The sequence below is a fragment of the Cheilinus undulatus genome, linkage group 6 (assembly GCF_018320785.1).
Source record: "Cheilinus undulatus linkage group 6, ASM1832078v1, whole genome shotgun sequence".
Taxonomy (NCBI): Eukaryota; Metazoa; Chordata; class Actinopteri; order Labriformes; family Labridae; genus Cheilinus; species Cheilinus undulatus.
Genome location: NC_054870.1, coordinates 22,886,965 through 22,906,460, shown reverse-complemented (window position 1 = coordinate 22,906,460; position 19,496 = coordinate 22,886,965). Strand labels below are relative to the sequence as shown.

Here is a 19,496-nt window from a genome sequence, read left to right as displayed (position 1 = left end):
CTTAGTATGGGAGATGTGAGGTGCACGATACGGTGACTTTGGGAACATGTGCCCAGAGGGCAAATGCATTGTAAGCTACATTTTCAGGCATGAGATCATATTTAATATGCAATTTTACAAGTCTTCTTTAACAAGCTGCTGTAGGCAGAAACAAGTGAAACAATTGAGAATAATTTTCTATTAACCGTGAAGGACAGAGATCATTACTGCGAGAGATGAAGTAAAAAACAGCAGAATGGCTTTACAAAGACAGAAAGAGAAGGAAACAACACAAATTAATATGATGATATAATTAAAGTATGAAAGAAAGAGTTGGAAATAAAGCTCTTAGAGAGCTTTCACCAGTCCCTCTGTAGCTCTCGATATCTCTAAAAGAGAAGGAGGCGGTTCAACAGAATACTTAACAGGCAGTAAAGGTGGGACTGTAAACTCCAGTTTACAGATCTTTTGATTCCACATGTACAGAGAAGAGAAATAAAAGGCGCAACTTACTTTTAGCTCATTACTGGTCTTGGATGTTTTGATAGTTTTCTCCTCTGCACGTTGACACAGATCTGCATGAAAAAAGAGAAAAGGGAATATAGATTAATTGGATGTTTACTATGAAGAAAAGGGGTTCAAAGATATTTCATGATGTTATTTAATGTGTTAATTATTTGATGTGTTTCTCATTATGTTGTAGGGATAAGTATGCTTGGGAGAGAGTAAAAGGAGAGCAGGAGGTACATTTATGTTAGAGTACCTCTAAGAAAGGAGGAACTAAAAGTAGATTCAAACTCACAAATACATAAAAGGGGATTTGTTGCTTTAAAATCAGCCTTCTGAGCAGAGGAGCAAACTTAAAAAAGATCAGTGTGCAAATTTAAACATCTGCAACTCTACAAGCAAACCTCTCACAACCTTGAAATACATATGAAGCTTTCAGATTTAAAGCTACACATGAAGCTTTGATACAAAATTACAACTTTAAAGATGTTTACAGATTCTGGAGCGAGTTTAGTCCTTTAATAACCTATTTATTTTTCTCTTTGTCACCCTGAATTTATTTCATTTCAATTACTTACTGTATATCAATAAAGTTCTGTTGTAATGCATGGCTGAGGCAAGTCAGATGAAAGCTTTGTTTCGTTTATTGACAGTACACTTTTGAAATTCAATGTGCTACACCCTGGCACATAGTGTACAGTCCGCATTAAGTTTATTTTTTGTGTTTTTTTTTAAGTTTTAAGAAACACAGATGCACAAAAGCAAACCCCAGTTCATACTGTATTACTTTAAGGTCTTACAGAACATATGTATCTATGATAGGTAGGAAACTGTCTTACTATATCTGCATTCAAATGTGTAAAATCAATGGATTTTGACATAGTCAATGCAAATCAAGTGACTCTTCATTCATTTTCCTTTTTGTTTAAATTGCAAGCGTGAGGTCAGTTTTTGCTTCAGATATAGCCTAAATCTTGGTATAAATGTTCATCCATCCATCAATCCATCCATCTTCTTCTTCCACTCATTTGATACTGGGTTGCAATGGCAGCAGGCTAAGAAAACAACCTAGACATCCCTTTCCCTGGCATAATTTCTAAAGGATTCCAAGGCCTTCCCTAACCAAGTGGGCTATATAACCCCATCCGTTGAATTCTAGGTCTCCTTGTGCCTGGAAGACAGAGATGATACCAACTTTTGTGATGGAGGAGCAGCAGCTCTACTCTGGATGTCTGAGCTCCTCACCCTATCTCTAAGGCTGAACCCAGCCACTTTCCAGACGAATCTCATTTTCAACTGCTTGTATCAGCAATCTCAATTTCAGTCATTACCCAAAGCCTGTGACCAAAGGTGAGGGTTGAAACAAAGACTGACTGGTTAATTGAAAGCTTTACCTTCAGGCTTTGCTCCCTCTTCATCACAACAAATTTAATAATCCACCTGGGTCTTAATTTAAGTGGCAGATAAACATGGGGGCTAGGACGGAAACAAACAGTAACCCAGAGAAGACAATATTAGGTGACAGTGACTGTCCACAAATGACAAATTTGGGATTATGTGTTGGAAGTAATTCCCCATGACTGCTGCCCAACACTAAAAAGAAGAATTTTGTGGTGAAGGACACTGGAAACATAAGTTGTGTCAATGCCGCCCATAGGGGGGATTAAAAGGAAAGTTTTCTGGGGCCCAGCCAAATGGGGGGCCCATGAAGGTCAGCAAAATCATGGTCCATTGTAAAGTTAATCTGTGATAACCATATTCTATATTTAACCTGAAATATAACCAGTCGTATCAAAGCAGTGAATTGTTTATCTATTTCTAATGTAGTACAATATAGCATTTTTAAAATACAAATCTTTTTCCTAAACAGAACTACCTTTTTTATATGTAATGTAAACAATGTGGATGGTCACCCTGTACTTTAGGAAAGTAATGTCAGACTTCATAAGCCATGATGTGCACAAATGTCAGGATACCAGAGAACGAAGTAGAAAGAACTAAAAAACTTCAAAGGTTAAATAATTGGCAGGTTTGTAATAAAAAGTGGTGAAAGAGTGGCAGAAAATCCCCGTCTATAATGCTCTTCAATGAACCCCCGCCACTAGAGACCGCTGTGGCTTCAGTTAATAGCTGCAGCCTTCCTCTCTGACCCTTCACCGGATATAAACAATGAGGATGGCGGAGGATGGCATGTGGACTACTCACCCGAAGTGAAAAGAGGCCAAATATCAAAGCACGATATTAATCTGCAAAGAGGAACAAAGGTGGGCAGCGCTAGCTTTCGATGCTAGCGCCATCCGTTATCAGGCTAACGTCACACCCACTCTTCTTTGTGTTCTCTCATCTTTAGAATAGTTTTGACCCTTCTAAATATAGATTCATGTTTAATCTACTAGGTAATTATACCATGAAATATCCCCAACTTTTACTAGCTCAGCTACACACAGACTGTCTCATGTTAGACTGTGGTGCGTTCATGGTCTACCGCAAACTGTAGGATGGATTTGGATCGGTCACTTGGATCGGCGCCGTCAGTCAGATATCCGACCTATTAATTATGTCCATATCAGATCCGATAGCGATATTGGATCGGATCGGTCCCATCCCTAGTTGAAAGACCTGCAAAAATTTGGTTAAAAGAGGCAAAAGGGAAAAAGCAGCAAAAATGAGTTATGAAAGGAAGTGACAAAATGGGTGGTAAAAATGGTGAAAAGCTATTAAAAGTGGCAAAATAGGGTTAAGAGAACAAAAATTTGCTAAAAGAGGAAAAAATAGCCTGTAAAAATGAATAAAAGTGGTTAAAAGGTGGCAAAAATGGGTTAAAATTGGTATAAAAAGGGGCCAAAATGGTTGGCTAAAGAAGGGAAAAGGGTTAAATGTTGCAAAAATTTACTTCGAGTGGCAAAAATGGGTTGAATGTGTTTGGTCAGAAATAGTGATGAAAAAGGGTGCCCCCATTCACTGGGTTTTTCAGGGGTCCAGTCAATTTTGTGGGCAGGCCTGGATGTGTAGAAGTGCAAGTCTAGTCAAAATGTATCATCAAAAAGATTCATCACATGTGTGCTCCAATGTTCCCATGAAATCTCATGGAAGACTGTTGGTCATATTTAATCTTTCATAAAAAATAAATAAATAAAAAAATCAAAGAATAAGACATGGACTATGCCATTATTTCAAATCTGGATATAAACCACACCTGTGAAATGTCATCCAGGAACAGCAAAAGAGAAAAACCCTGCTTCAACTGCACAGTGACATTTGAGGAGTGACCGTAAAAAGGTTGAAAAGCTAACTCAGCCACTCTGCTTTTGTGATTGAAACCTCAATATTAAAGTCCAAGGTGTTCTGACTTTCACTTCTTTCGTCTCCATTTATCAAGACATCTAAAGTGTTCCTGCTGACATGGCACACAAACCTTGGGTCTTTAAATAGCTGTAGTAGTAGGGATAAACCTGCTCAGTGGCACTTTACCCATCTTCAGATATACACATATATATCTAAACATTAAATGAGTCTCTATTACATAATGGTCTGGGTCAAAGCCCGGAAAAAAAGGATTGGATTGGAAATTAGAGCAGGTCACAATTGGTTTGGAGGAAATTGGTCATAGAGGCCTTTATGTTTCCATGGCATTCCCAGATCACCTGAGGTGTTATCTGGGCAGTGAAATGAACAGGACATGTTCTTTCCTGCATCTGTAACTACCGGTGAGAAGATCCCGAGCAAGCTACTTAACCCCGGCCTGTCCCAGCGGAGGGGCTGGGGTCCGTGGTGGTGGTGCTGAATGGTTTTACGGAGCAGCTCCCTGGTGTCACTGGGAAACAGGGCATTACTAGAAGCAAAAAAGGGATTCGTGCAAACCTTCAGCGGGTAAATAACAGTTAGAGAAACAGAGAAGAAAGCAGTTTAGCAACAGAAGATTTCAGAAAGAACACCTTCCCTTCCATCTAGTAATTATGTGGGTGTGATGGTACATCAGTGAAGAGACGAGGAAAAATCCTGAGAGGGAGATATTTCATAACGCTGTAATGGCTAAATATCAAAAGGCCACAAAAGTGCTGTTATCTTCTGGGCCATATTTCTTTTATCCACGTCTTTCTAAAAGTACAGTGAGAGATCACAGAGATCCAAGGACTGACTCTCTGCAATAATTAATCCCCCTGCTTTTTTTTTTTTTACTAGAAACTAAAGATTAGAGGAAGGAGCTTTTTAGGGTGCAAGACTTCCAAGAATTTTAATAACATTTTATTTTTTCCTATTCACATTTTTAGATAATGTAATGATAGTCTGCACAAAGGAAAGAAACTGAAGTGCTACTCTTGTCTTTCTTTTTATGCAATTAAATATACCGTATTGAGGATCTGGCAGCCCAGATTTTAGGGTTAATTGTAGAATCTGTGTTTTGTCTTTTTACCACTTTCTCACCAAAGACAATCTCAGTGCTTTAAAGTGTTTTGTACTGACTTAGTGAAGTTGTAGCAGTATGAAGGGCTAGAAAATTTGGTGGGGAAAAACAACAACAACAACAACAACAACAACAACAAAAACAACAACAACAAAAACAACCTACAGTTACCCCAATTGCCATATGAGGCTAGCTCCACAATTGCATCAGTCCATGCATCACTCAGGATAAAGAGAACAATTCAGTATCTTTAGCACATTTCCCAAGTCATGACAACTTACCAGTTTTATTAAATGTTACTTTATGTTTCTGATCTGCCGGTTCATCTGTAAAACTAGTAGCAGCTACAAGCTCTGGGCTCTTTTCTGGTTTAAAAAAAAAAAAAAAAAAAAAAAAAAAAAAACTTCTCTGGTTAGCTAATGTTAAAGAAAGGCATTCTGCCTGAAACTCAATCTCTAACCTCTTATGAGCCAATGGATAAATTAGCCAGAGGTATGACTTTACAAAGATGCTATCCACTGATCCAGTGGTTCCCAAAGTGGGGGTCAGGATCCACTGGGGCCAAAGATGGTGACAGCAAAATACCAAACTCAAGGCTTTGACAAGGCATTCCAAAAACCAATGGGTAGTCATTATTATTTCCATTACTTATAATGTTTGTCAGTGAAACAGAAAGTTGCTGAAACAAGCTCCAACAGATCTTTGCACATCAGAAGAGTTAATGCTCCTGCCAGTCCTAAAGGGTTTCGAAAAGCTGTAGTGTCTGTTTTTCATTTTAATTAACAAGATGAATGAATTAACTTGTGTAATACAAGAAAGTCACAACAGTAGCACTACAGACAAATCTATAGAAACTTTGGCATCAGCACATCTGTCAAGGCCATGCACACCTTCATCAGCAGCAGAGCCCTATAAGAGATCATTACTATTCAGAGCTGGTAATATCCCTCCAGTATAACACTAATCATCATCATGTTATCATTATTGTCATGTAGCAGATCGGCCTGATTTGTATGCAGAGAACAGTGAACCCTCTCACCTTGTTAAAGAAAAAAAAAAAAAAGGATTTTATCAGAATATCCGTGGCAACATGTGCTGACTCAGCACATGTCCACAACGGCAACAGCATACTGCTCCATCCATCACCACACCACAGATGCTTTTAAAATGAGAGATGCTCTCTGAAGCTGCTGCACTAATCATCATTGTGTGATATGAGCAATGCTGTTGTAGAATTATACCAATCACTATTGTGCTATCGTTATTATCATTCTGCGGCTAAATGTGCCTGATTTGTACGCCGAGACGATTGAGCTCATTCCAACCAGAAAATGACAGCTCGTTAGGTGAGGGGAAAATGGATTTCACTGTGTTGTGGTATTGCAAGGGACCCCGAGACAATACTGTCAATACTATAAAGCACTGTTTGAATTGGTTTTTGTGTGAAATGTGTGATGCATGAATAGAAGCCTATTGATTGGTCGTCCACAGCCAATGACTCTGTTGCGTGTTTCACTGCATGCACATAGGCCTCTTGAAAGTGATAATATTTTCTATTGACTTATTTTGATGAATTGCATTCATATATCTGGAGAATGATTTTCCACACTATAAACACAATGAGAACCTACGACTCAAATGTTTTTCTGCAAATAAGAAATATCACAATAAAAAATACACTTGGAAGGTGATATGATGTATGGCTGAAGATTAACAGAGTGTTGTTTGGGCTTCTCTAAGAGGTTAGATCAATGCTTCGGACTGTGTCATCACAGCAAACAAGAGATGGCTGTCAGTATTAGAGTTTGTGTTTGGAATTAGTATTGATCATCTTAATATTAAAGTGCATGGATATATAACCCAGTAATATGCTCTTTCTTTGAATTTCTGGTAAATGCGGTAACATTAGCTTGTGAAGCTTTCTTTTCCAAAAAGTAAACCTAAAGCATTTATATTACAATTTTGGTGTGTAGTGGACTAACCATCTTTTTCCTGTTGCCATTGATGTCACAATAACTTTTTCCACAGGTGTATAAAATCAAGCACCTAGTCATACAGTCTCCATTTGCAAACATTTGTAATACAAAATGTGACATTCTTAAGAGCTCAGTGGCCCAGCAGTTGCATATTAGCCTCACATATCTAGTCCAGTGCCAAGCGTCAGATGGAGTGGTGTAAAGCACACTGACTCTGGACTGTGGAGCAGTGTAAACATATTCTAACGAGTGACAACGTACACACTCCTCTGTTTGGCAGTCAGATGTTTGGTGGAGAAGGGATACTGGTATGGTGCTGTTTTTCAGAGTTTGGGCAAGACCCCTTATCTCAGTAAAGATGCTTCAGCATACAAAGACATCTTGGACAATGCTATGCTTCCAACTTTGTAGCAACAGTTTGAGGAAGGCCCTTTTCTATTCCAACATGGCTGTACCCCAGTGCACAAAGAAAGGACTCTAAAGACATGGTTTGATGAGTTTAGTGTGGGAGAACCTCACAGAGCCCTGACCACAACCCTATTGAGCACCTTTGGCATGAACTGGAATGGAGACTGCAAAACAGGCATTTTAATCTAACATCAGTACCTGACCTCATAAATACTCCACAGAATGAATGGGCACAAATTCCCACAGAAACACTCCAACATCTTACAGAAAGCCTTCCAAGAAGAGTGAAGGCTGCTATAGCTGCACAAGGGGGGCACCTCTATAATTTAAGTAAGTTTGAATACAATGTCAGCACAGTTCCTGCTGGTGTAATGATCAGGCAGCATAATACTTCTGTCCATAAAGTGTAGACTCCTGGAAGATGGTGTTTTATCAGTTGCTTTTGTTTTTTACATGTGCCAAATAATTAAGTGGTGACCTCTGGTGATGAAACCAGCCCATCTGCACATAATGTGGCATGAACTGATGTCAGTAGCCTGTGTATTTGTTGAGTCGCCATCTGGCACACCTAACTGCTAGTTCAGAGGAGAGGTTTAATTTTGGACAGACACTAATCTGTTTCAGTGGTCAAACATGAAAAAAGATGTCAGTACTTTGGGAGACTTACACCATATAAAGAGAATGCAAAAACAACAGCATGGTTATCTGCAATCATAATTATGCTCTGATTTTAACAACTGTTGCATCTCAAGCTTTGATATCTTTCATGCACAATCTGATCATACTTGGTGTCATCAAACAATACAGTCAGACTCATACAGTTCACATGAAGTGATAGAAAACAATTATAAGTCATCAATTAATACAGTGACATTCAGAAAGTTTGGATTCAAAGGTTCTCACAGCAGATTTAAAAACATTCAGAGACACCAAGTTTTGCAGTTTAAATCCAGTCTGCAGATTGTTTCAAGGAAAAGGTGCTGAGAACCTAAAAGCCTTCGTTCCCAATTCAGTTCGGACTCTGGGAACAACAAACTGCACAAAGTTCAATGATCTCAGGTTGTGTAATCCATCTTTCAAGATTAAAAAAAGAGGAGAGATAATCAAGATTTTGTCAGAGAATGGCTTTGTAAATGAACACGTACCAATTTCCAAAACGGCGTGTACTTAAAGAAGTCCAACTGACTTTAGAATATAAAGAACAATGGTGATTCCGATATCCGCAGTTTGTGATAAATCTCAGAGCTCCATGATACACACTTTCCAACATATGCAGACTCTGAGCAGAAGTATTAATGTGCAAAATATCACCAAAATCAAGAACAGGTAAAAAAGTAGACTCAACCAGTCTTATTTTTGACCACAAAAGGGAAACAAGACTTTTAGTAACATGCTGAATGTGCTCTTTTATAGACAAGTTTTCATCAAGTAAAAACACCCATCTTCTCTCTGTTAGAATCTGTTCTGATAGCTGAGCATTAATGATATTGTCAGTTTACTTTTATATTGCATTTATCACACATGCATTTACATAAAAATACTGATGACTAAACAATTCACAAGAACTTAAGTTGTCATTCCTAGTTGTAATCCATGCTCTAAAAGCACTGATCTCTCTGCTGTATTAAAATCTTTTCCACCACCAACAAACTTTTACTGTCAAAAAAATAGCACTGAGTGTTCAGATTGAATAAATATTATAATGCAGAAAATGAATATCTCTCTCTTCCAATTCAATATTTCTATTACTCTATGATAAGTTTCTCCATGAGTACTGTTCTCCGCTGTTCAGCAAAGTAGTTATAAAAGAATATTGGCTCCAGAGGCCCAGAAGAAGGTCATATGAGGATAAAACAGTCATAATTTCTAAGCTCAGCTACCCATCATTGCAGAAAATAATCAGAAACTCAGCCTTTTTACATTTTTGGACCAGTGTGCAAATGTTAAAGCCCTGCAGACTGACTGAACATATCATGCAAACATGCATGATATTTGCATACACACATATCTCATGAACACATGCAAACAGACAGCTTGAAATCCAGCCATTAATGTTGTGGCTGTCATTAGCTAAAAGGCCCGAAGCTGGAGTGAGACCAGAATAATTATTCTGATTATAGTCCTCTAGCTGAGCCCTATCCAAACACATTACACTCCCTCGGATTAAAAATCTGGTGTTTCATCTGGTTTCTAAATCAAGATGCTGGGATTTACTCCATGATAGCAGCCAATATAACAACAGACACTGGAGAAAAGCCAAACTTTCTCTTTTTTACTGATCTGTGAGGGCAAACTGTAATCGTTGACAGTTCGTGTGGAGTGGAGAGGTTTGAAACCGTTTCTTACTCCTAGCACAGCTACAGCTTGCTGGTGTTGCAGAGCAGTAGAACAGATAAACTTAACATGGAGAGGCTTGCGAGGGCCCTGTAGTCGTTCTTGACCAGCAGTTTAAGATGCAGTTTGGCCTCTGCTGAGCTCCTCTTTAACAAGATGGGTATATTTTGGGAGGTGCTTGTCCCTAAGGACTTTGCTATCCAGCACAAACTACTAACACGATATGATTCACCATACATTTAAAAAATGGTGCAGTCTTTTTTTCCTTAAACAGCTCATTTTACAGATGTGGATTGACTGCACTATGTTCTGCAGAAATACAAATAGTATGTTAGATAGCACAGAGCTTAAAACACCCATGGTGTGTAATTATAATATCTTATGTCAGCAAATGAGCATCTATGTGAGGAAGTGATAATGTGCATGAAAGTGATACTGAATCTGAGCTTGTAACTGTGAGCATGTGTTCATGAGTTGGATGCTCTCGATGCGGTGAAATGATGCAAACAGAGTATGATAGCGGCTTTGAGGATCAGCACAGTGGGCGCAGCTGGTAGCTGCACACACACAAACAAACACAAGCACACACATATTGGCTGGCAGGGACTGGTGGATCCCAGCTGTGTGGGTATTATCCATGCGCCAGGATGCATTCACAGGTGCATGGGCACATAGACAAGCACATTTCATTGTAGGAGTGCGTACAGGCTACTGAAGTGTTACCATATACTAGTCTAGCATGCATACATACACAATTTCCACACACATGATATCCATGTCATCATGGAAGAAACTCCAGTAGGTGCAAACCTGTCATGATTTAACAACATCATGTAAAATAATCACTTAATGTACTCAACTTTGTGACTTTTTTTCATCCCCACTCCTTGAACTTCTTTTTGTTACACAGTTTCTTTCATACTTTTTTATCTTCAGGCAACCACCCTCCTCTAACTCTCCTCCTCCTCCTCCTCTCACCTCGTTTCTGACTCATTGCTGAGTCTAAAATAAAAATGCTACACGGGAGATGCAGGTGGCGGGCAGTTACTTTACAGGGGGATTGGCTGGTAACTATAGGCCTATATTTTTATCTCCCTCAGCTCAGACGTCCTGCTCCCACAATAGTGCTACACTCCTACAACACTTGCTCTAGACAGCAGTGTATTTTTCCACTTCCTCATCTGAAAATATAAGCCTACTTCTCCGTCAGATGCTCTGAAATAGCTCTATGTTGTTAGATAAGCCTGAAAGACAGAAGTCAGTGTGATATTTTTCTTTCCATCTAGAGTAGCTATAAGTTTCTGTCTTACTTTGGAAACTGAAGTTTGTAGTTTCTATATATACTACACTGACATGGACATGGACTTACCAATTTTCAAACTTGTATCCATCTACCCATCTCTCTCTGGTACATGAAATAATTCAAGCACTCTGTTCTGCGTCACTGGAATATTTACAAGGATATATATATATTTCATCCAAGCCAAAGCTGTCTTTGGGTAGAGTAATGCTAACGGGGGTCTTAAAGGACTATGGGATATATCAGCCTGAATTTAAAGTACTTGCCTTACGTCAAATTGAAATTCAGTCGAAAATTACATCCAAAAATTTCTGTCATGGACAATTCAAAGACTTCAGACTGACTTTGGCATTTATCATTATTTATTTGAGTGAGCCTTTAGGTAACACTATTTTAAAAAGGATTTAGTATCTGTGACATCACCAATTAACTCTTACAAGGCCTTTGAAGCCCAACAATTCTCTGTTAGAAATTTGACGCCCCGCCACCCATCACCACTCACTGACTGCATTTTCAGTGCACAGCACAGAAGAGCACCACTGGACTGTTTGACCAAGGATATTTTGTTTATGGTTTTTTTGTCCGTTGATTTGGAATTTTGTGCTTCTACCATGGGTAAGTAACCACATGAACTTTACCTGCTCTTTTGTCCCTCTAACCTGTTGACTTTAGGCTCAGCCATTATGACGTTGGCGACGTAGTAAAGAGAAATACCATTTGGCATTGTCTTGCACCAACACGGAGTTGGTTGGTTTTAGCGAAATTTCCTGCCTTGCTTGATCTTCTCTGTACTGATTTGATGCACAGTGGTCCGGCACAAATAGAAGTCCTGAGTATCTGCTGCGGAGGGCTCCTGGCTGCCTGACCTGTGACCGAGCAGAGAAGCAACTCAGCGGAGCCGGTGGAAGCCCTCTCACTGACAAAACTGAAACCTATCTGCTTTGTTGCCATGATGGAGTGGAGACAGACTGAACATGCATCTGCTGGAATTTAGGGGTTCGAGTAACAGAGCACATAGCTAAAACCAAGGCCTCCCATAAGGGGGAATAAAGGGGAAAGCTTTATGGAGCCCAGAGTGGGGCCAAAAGTAGTTAGTAAAGACATGTTCCATCCTCAATTAAAGCAATGATAACCTCTTATTTAATTTCTTACACCAATAATTACTCATTAAGCTAAAAACCTTTTTATTTTATTGTTGTCTTTTTCAAATATAAACCCCCTTTTTTTAAAATGGTATGAGCTTTTGTTTTGTAATATTGATGTGGGTGGTCTCATTGAGCTAGAACAGTTATGCCAAAGTCAATGGTGAGACCTGCAGCATTTCATTTTTCAGTCCACTCCAAAGCCAGATGAAGCAAAGCCCTGGAGGAACAGTATATGTTGACCCTGGGGCTCATGCTATGCTACAGATCCCACATGCATCTATTGATATTATGAAATTGTATCTGATTAGGCCCATTTAGTGGCCCTTTTAGGGGCCCGGCCACTTCTCTGGGCAGGCCTGGCTACACCATGTCAACCTGACAGACATGCAAAATTCTTGTTCTAAATCCTTTTAAAATTGATGACTTGCTTGAAAAACAAGTCATCAACAAGTTGCCCCATACAAATTTAAGCAATTCAGAAATTAGCTTTTGACTCAGAAGCTGTTTATTGGCATCAGATAGTTGTTCTGATGCAAATAGAGATTCCTTGGCTTGTAGAGCAAGCCTCAAGGGGACACTCCAGGAACTTCATTTTTTCTTCTACACTGGCTCAATTTTTCAACAAGGGAGGCTGCAGTTTGAAATATGGCCAAAAGAATAAAAGGTGCTTCTTTACTTTCCAATTTAAAAAGCACCACTGAGTTTTCCTTTTTTTATCAATATTATTTTAATCACGCTGGCAGCTTAAGAATTTGCTCTTTTCATACATACAACCCTAACAATTTTAGGGTTAAACCTAATGTCCCGATTTAATTATTCTTGGACATTTCATTGTTCCAAGTGTAAAAGGGGAACTTTTCCAGCAGTTTGCTTGTCAGGCAAGGGAGGAGGACTTAAAGGTAAAGTTTGGGTGAAAATTTTAGCTGTTTACATTCACACATGAAGCTAACTTTTTGAAAGATCCGGAGGAGTTTTGTGCAGCTGTAGATAGAAAAGCGACAAATATGCCTTAAGTTAGGCCTGATAAAGTCCTTTCATGATAAAATAGCAGGTGCACAAAAAGGATATGGCTTGTTTTGTGGTAAATTGCTGATGTGAAATTAAAGTGGAACATGCCAGTGCTGAATTAGTTGCATATGTGAAAGCAGCTATTTGCAAAAATAGGCTCAAACACCTTGATTAAGCTGTCAGGAAGTGGAAACATGCTATACTACATAAAATGAAATGGATACTGACAATGGATATTCACATGTGCAATACTTTTGCTAAATCTACAGAATACATGAGCAGCAGACGTGGGTGTCTGATCACCAGCATACATGTGTTTAAAAAGCAGAGTTTGATCTGAGCAGCTGGGAAAGATGGAGAACATCCTGTACTGGAAAGGTTGGATTTCTTTTTTTTAGTCCCCTACCTCTCAAAGGTCCTTATAGATTTTTTGAATGTGAAATATCTGCCCAAACAATCCTTACTTTGAGATAAATTTGAACAAATCACTGGGCTAAAATAGTTATCAACTGAATCCTTAGCTGCCTAAATGTGCTGCTCTCTCAGCATGGTTCCACAAGCTTAGCTAATTTTCTCTGTATCATGTCATGAAGAGGCAAGGCCAGCATGATGTTAATTTGGTCAGATTTTGCTGTCTAGACTTTGTAAGTTTATTGTAGTTCCATGGGACATAATGAATAATTTAAGCGTAGCAAAGAGATCTGGTTTTAAGTGTTGAGTATCAGTGTTGTCTTTGGTGATGTTTCCGTATAATGAAGCTCGTTATGCTGATGTCTTTGTATTTCAGTTCTATCCCTTGAGAAGGAAACGTTAATTTACAAAACACTGCTTGTGTTTTTAAAATCTTTGAGGTAATTTAAAACTCTTCAGACTTCCCCCTCAGCATTCCCATGGCCACATACTTATTCAGTTTATTGCTTTAAGAGGAGAAGCTTTTATTAGTCACTCGGGGCTTTTGTCTGCACAGTTTAGTCATTTGCATCTTGTTTATTCATTCACATTTAATCATAAGAGGCACATTTCTTCTTTTCCATGTGTAAATAAAATAAGGAAGTGAAAAAAAAAATCATTCATCTTTTGGGGATTTTTTTAAAACAAATGTTGAGGATGTTGTGTAAACTTCCCAAAGATCACAGTGGTAGCTTCAAACTGGGCTGGGTGTTAAAATATAAATGCAATAGAAATCTAGTGGAAGGAGGGGCAGGTTTGATTTTACTTTCTTCCAGTGGACCACAGGCTCCTTCCCCTTTCACTTCAACCAACCTGATATATTCAGAGCAACATCACTTCATCCTTTGTCACTATTTGCTGCCACAGTAATGTGCGACCCAGAGTTAGACAGCTAGAGGAGACACAGCCACACAACAACAGAGTCTCTGCTATGTAAGTGAAGGACGATGGAGACAATTAGAGAGCAGAAAACAAGGAAATAAAACAGCAGCATCTGAAGCTGGCAGGCACAAATATACATGAACACGAAGTAATAGCTCAGAGAGAGAGACAGCCACAAACAGGAATGAGAATATCATAGATACAGCAGCCTTCTTATTACACCTGAGACAGAATATCACCACAGCTACATCATCGCCTGGGCTTGTGTGAACCAGTTACTGAATCAATCTAGCCAAATATTAATATTTAAATAAAAATATAGTGTTGTTAACAGATTCTCCTGCCAATTTGACTCACAGCATCGTTACTACTCACAGTGGTGCTTCTGAAATGAATAGGAGTGATTTGAATGGAAGTGAAATGGCTATAGAAGAAGATGAAAGGAGGATGATGAAAGACGGCAGTGAAAATAAGTTAGAAGAAAAAGCACAATAAGAGGTGGAACAGACACCCAATTATCAAAGAAATATATTAATCATGACTTTATCCAGTCAAAAATCTAGATTTTTCTCTCTTTTTCATCTTCTTTTTTTAATAGTGAATGATAATTGGTGATTCTAATGATTATAAAAATCAATTCAATCAAAGTAAAAGCTTTAACCCACAGGCCTTAGTAACAAAAAGCTCCGTTTGAACTGTTAAGGACAAAAATGTCCTCATCCATCAAAAACATCACCATAAATCAATATTTTTCAACTTTAAAAGACTCATGTCCATTTATGAGTTACAGTCCTCTCTACTGAAATCAGTTACTTAATATTTCAATGGATTTAACCCTTCAAATGCCACTCTACATGCCAAATGCAACAGATTATATATAGTAAAAGACACAAAAATGGCTTAATGTCCACATACTCAATGCTAGATGAGTTTTTTTCATTGTTGATGACACGGTGTTGGAGCAACAGCAAAATTGACTTTAATGCATGTTTAATCTTATGTTTAAGTTCCTTTTAAACTGTTAAGTGGCATTAACGTCCTTTTGTCCTGTTGCACAAAAAACAGCAATAAAATTGGTCTGAATCAAAATGTTTTACTTTAAAGACTCTAAAGAAATGCCAGTCGAGATGCCAAAGGTGACACAATACTGTCAGTGATAACACAAACATATCAGACATGCTTCTGAAGGCTTTTCCTTACACAAAACAACAACATAAACATAATACCTACATGTAAAATGATCAAATTACCAAAATGTAAAATGCTCCCCCAGGGATAGGATTTTCTTGCTGTAAATCAGCTATCAAGTTGTTGAATTGTGACATGATTGTTAGCCATTCACTGCATACGGCATGGGCACAGGTGGAAAGTAACAAATAACATTTACTGAAATTACTGACAATTGATATGGTGGGTAGCATTATCCGCAACCTGCAGAAAAAATTGGAAAATGGATTAAAAACTGGATAAAAAGGCATTCAACATCAGCAATACCAGTGTGGATTCAGTCTTCTAATGCCCCAGGAAGTGACCGAAGCTCCAGGCTCACTAGAAAAGCTACAGTAAAAACTATGAAAGCATGGATAGCGTCATTAGAAAAGAAAAATAGACTCCGTCCAGGAGTGATAAAAAATGTGGCGGTGACTTATGGTTAAAAAGTTATTTAACTTTTTGCAATCTGTGTCTTTTCTTGTTGTAAACGGCAACCTTGGTCTCAGAGGGTAAAGACACACCTTATAAGAAACAACCTGGTTGGAAATTCATATTCTCTTATTGTTATAGCACATTAAGAAAATATATTATTTTACTGTGCAAACCCCTTGGATAGCCAAACGTAGCTACTCAGTACTCTTAGTAAACTTTGAATGAGCTACTTTTTCGAGTAGCTCTGTAGACTGTTACTTCTACTCAAGTAAATCCTTGAAGAAACTGTACTTTTACTTGAGAACTGAAGTCTTTTTACTTTTTCCAACTGTGGGTATGGCATGGTCTGCAATGCTATGCTATGTTATGCAACAGTATGGTATGCCATGCTGTGCTTTGGTAAGCTATGGTATGGTAGATGTCATACAATACTATTGACACAACACAATAAAAGTGCCATGCCATGCAATGTTATGCTACAGCTTAGTATGCTATGCCATGGTATACTGTGATATAGTATGATGTGATATGATATAATATGATATAATGATTTTCCTCCCTAATGCTCATAAACTTAGAAGCAGGAAAATACATGCATACTCATGCAAAAAATTCATCATGTGCACCAAAAAACATCAATTTATTTTGCACCAACAGAAACATGCATACACAAACAAAATACACACCACAACATCATCATGCACCTTTACACAGAGGCTGTAACACACACACACACACAGTGACTGCTTTCACAAATAGATTATGAAGGTGTGTGTTACAACACCTCGTGACTGAGGCAGGAGATAAATTGTAGATGACATGTTGACTTACAGAAACGGGGAGAAACGAGCAGCAGCCATTTAACTGACAGGGTTGGGGGGGTATGAAGTGTGAGGGGGAGAAATAGATGATAGATAAAGAGGAGAGAGACTGTGAGAGAGACGGAGGAGAAGAAATAAATACGCTTTTTACATACTCAGTTCTGCACGGCTGCCCTGCTTATGCATCTACGTGCACGCTCAGTTATGACTCGCCTCACTTGTCGATGATTTTCATTTAGATAGTTTGTTATTGTATGACACGCTCTCTTACTTGCAGAGCAGATCAGCCAGCGCTTCACACATACACACATACAAATACACACCCACATGAATGTTTAATGAAGTCTCACATGTGTATCATGACACAAACTTGGCAGTGTGATGTTCCTCTTTAAAGTCTGTTTAAGGGATAAAAAACAACCATCTTTACATCGGAGTTAAAAATAAATCCTACAACAAGAGCAGAATGAAGACACTGCTGACAACTCATTATGTATAGATGAACAGATCATTTCCTAAACATGAATCACATAAAAACTCATCAAACTCTCTTGAACACCAACCTACTAATGTAGTTTTGCAGTATGTTAACTTTTGCATTGGATTTCTTTTTTACCTTGTTTTAGAAAATATGGCAAAAAAGCTACTGCTCACAGGTGATCTCTGCAAATGGTTCAAAAGGACAGCACTTTTTTCAGACAGACTGTTCCTGGAATCTACTGAGAAAAAGACACTACAGGTATCTAGTGGGATGGGGCACTACTCTGTGGGTGACTCGCAGTGTCTGGCTCGAGAGCGATTGGAAGTTTTGTCTTGTTTTTGATGAGTTTTGATGTGTAATATTACTGTATTTCATGTGTTTTTGGATGTATGTTGGACTATATGTTGAGCTATGCCTAAGGCAATTTTCTGTCAAACGACAGACAATAAAGTTTTCTGAATCTGAATCAGAATCTAAGATGGTGGACAAAGCAATGAAGTCAGGTTTTATAATGACAGTTCTTTGTCCTCATGTCAATGTTATGTGTTAATGGATGCAACAGTATTGAGGGTAAGTGGAAAAAGAATACTTGCAAACAGAAAACATTGTAAAGTTGCTTCATTACATGCACAAAGATAGCACCAGTTGTGCTCCAATCTCTTCATGTAAACCCTTACAACCCCTGACTGCTCACAATGAATTTAAGTGAATATTTCCTACAGCGTTCCCTCATTGGAGGGGAAAAGTCTTCATAAAGACAAGAATTTGTCTGCTTACATTCACATAGCTCACCCTGAAATTTAAGGATTTTTTTAAGGATAGTTTTCTGGGCCATGTGCCAGGATCTGGATTCAATCCTGAGACCACTGTATCAAGGACTGTAGACGCTCGGCACCCGAATTACTATCTGAGCTAACCTGGCGCCCCACTTCTGGAAACTTTGGAAGTGTTAAAATACTTTAAGAAACTCAAAATTTCTTTTTTTTAAGATTTATTTTGAACTTTTAATACAATCTGAACCCAGGGCAATCTCTTATAGGATAATAGCCTGTGTGCATGGGTCTCAAAGACATATCCACTTGGATACTAGTGCCCTTAATCTTTCAGGAGAAATTTTGGGAAGAATATCTTTTAAAAAGGCATATGGGCAAATAAACAGCCAAAGATCACACTGTTGATCTTCCACCTTGAGGATTGTTTGCTCCAAAATCCACAAGCATTCTATAATGAAATGTGCAATATGATTGGCCAACGAGGCTCTAAAAAGTGTATTTGAGTGTTTGTTGTAATATTTTGCATGAATCTAATCAAGTTTTGTGCTTTAGTGGCTGTAGTGTACTTTTGTGGGCTATCTCAACTTGAAATTGTGAGTTGATCCTTTAACGTAGAACTATCAAGCAACACCAGGGTTGCCTAAGTGCTTAATCTGCAGAGTTTTCCCAGAATGCCCTTGGGCACAGTCACTTTTGCAACATGAGTGAAGTTACCAACTCAGTCAAGCATGTCCCAACTGTGAGGAGCAACCAATATACACAATGGATGGTATACTGAACATAATGGAAGAGGACTTCCTGGTGCATGTTTCAGGTTTTGTAACTTAAGTTGGCCTATCTTGAGTGGCATTAATATTTTAAATTATTAGGTGAAGTGAACATAAATAAACAAAAAAATTAAGTTGATATAACTTAAAAGTAAATGCATTTGACTCAAAGGAACTGTGTTAATATAAATTGTACATTTGAGTTGGGAAAACCACTTTTTTAAGTTTATTCCACATTCTCTTTTCTGAGTGCACAGCAGCCCCTACAACCAAAACCTTTGTGTTTAGACAAGACAAAGCTTTGCATATTTGGTGGAGTTACAGATTGAAATGTTTGGATGAAAGTGAGTCTGTATTTTTTCAGCTTTCATTTTCTGAACTACTCTTTTAGTATCTGTTTCAAATGGAAGATATTGCTCTTGGTATTGCAGCTCTTCTAATGACACCCCCAATCATCAGAAACCCCATAAGTATATCTAGTGGCTCTTTGTAAAATTAAAGTTAAAACATTCAAAATTCTCCCCTACTGCTCACTTTCCAGCAGCTTTTCAAATGTTTCCACCTTTTTGTTAATGGGCAAAAAAGATTAAAGAATCACTAACTTATTATTCATTAT

General features: G+C 38.3%; 1 protein-coding gene across 2 annotated transcripts in view; it reads right to left on the bottom strand.

The window, feature by feature from the left end:
- Positions 1–19,496, bottom strand: part of cdh11 (cadherin 11, type 2, OB-cadherin (osteoblast)) — a 144,094-nt gene that overhangs the window by 79,342 nt on the left and 45,256 nt on the right. For both annotated transcript variants that reach the window (XM_041790321.1, XM_041790322.1), the window contains exon 2: positions 493–554. The gene's annotated coding sequence lies outside the window, so the exon portion shown is untranslated. The remainder of the gene's footprint in view (positions 1–492; positions 555–19,496) is intronic.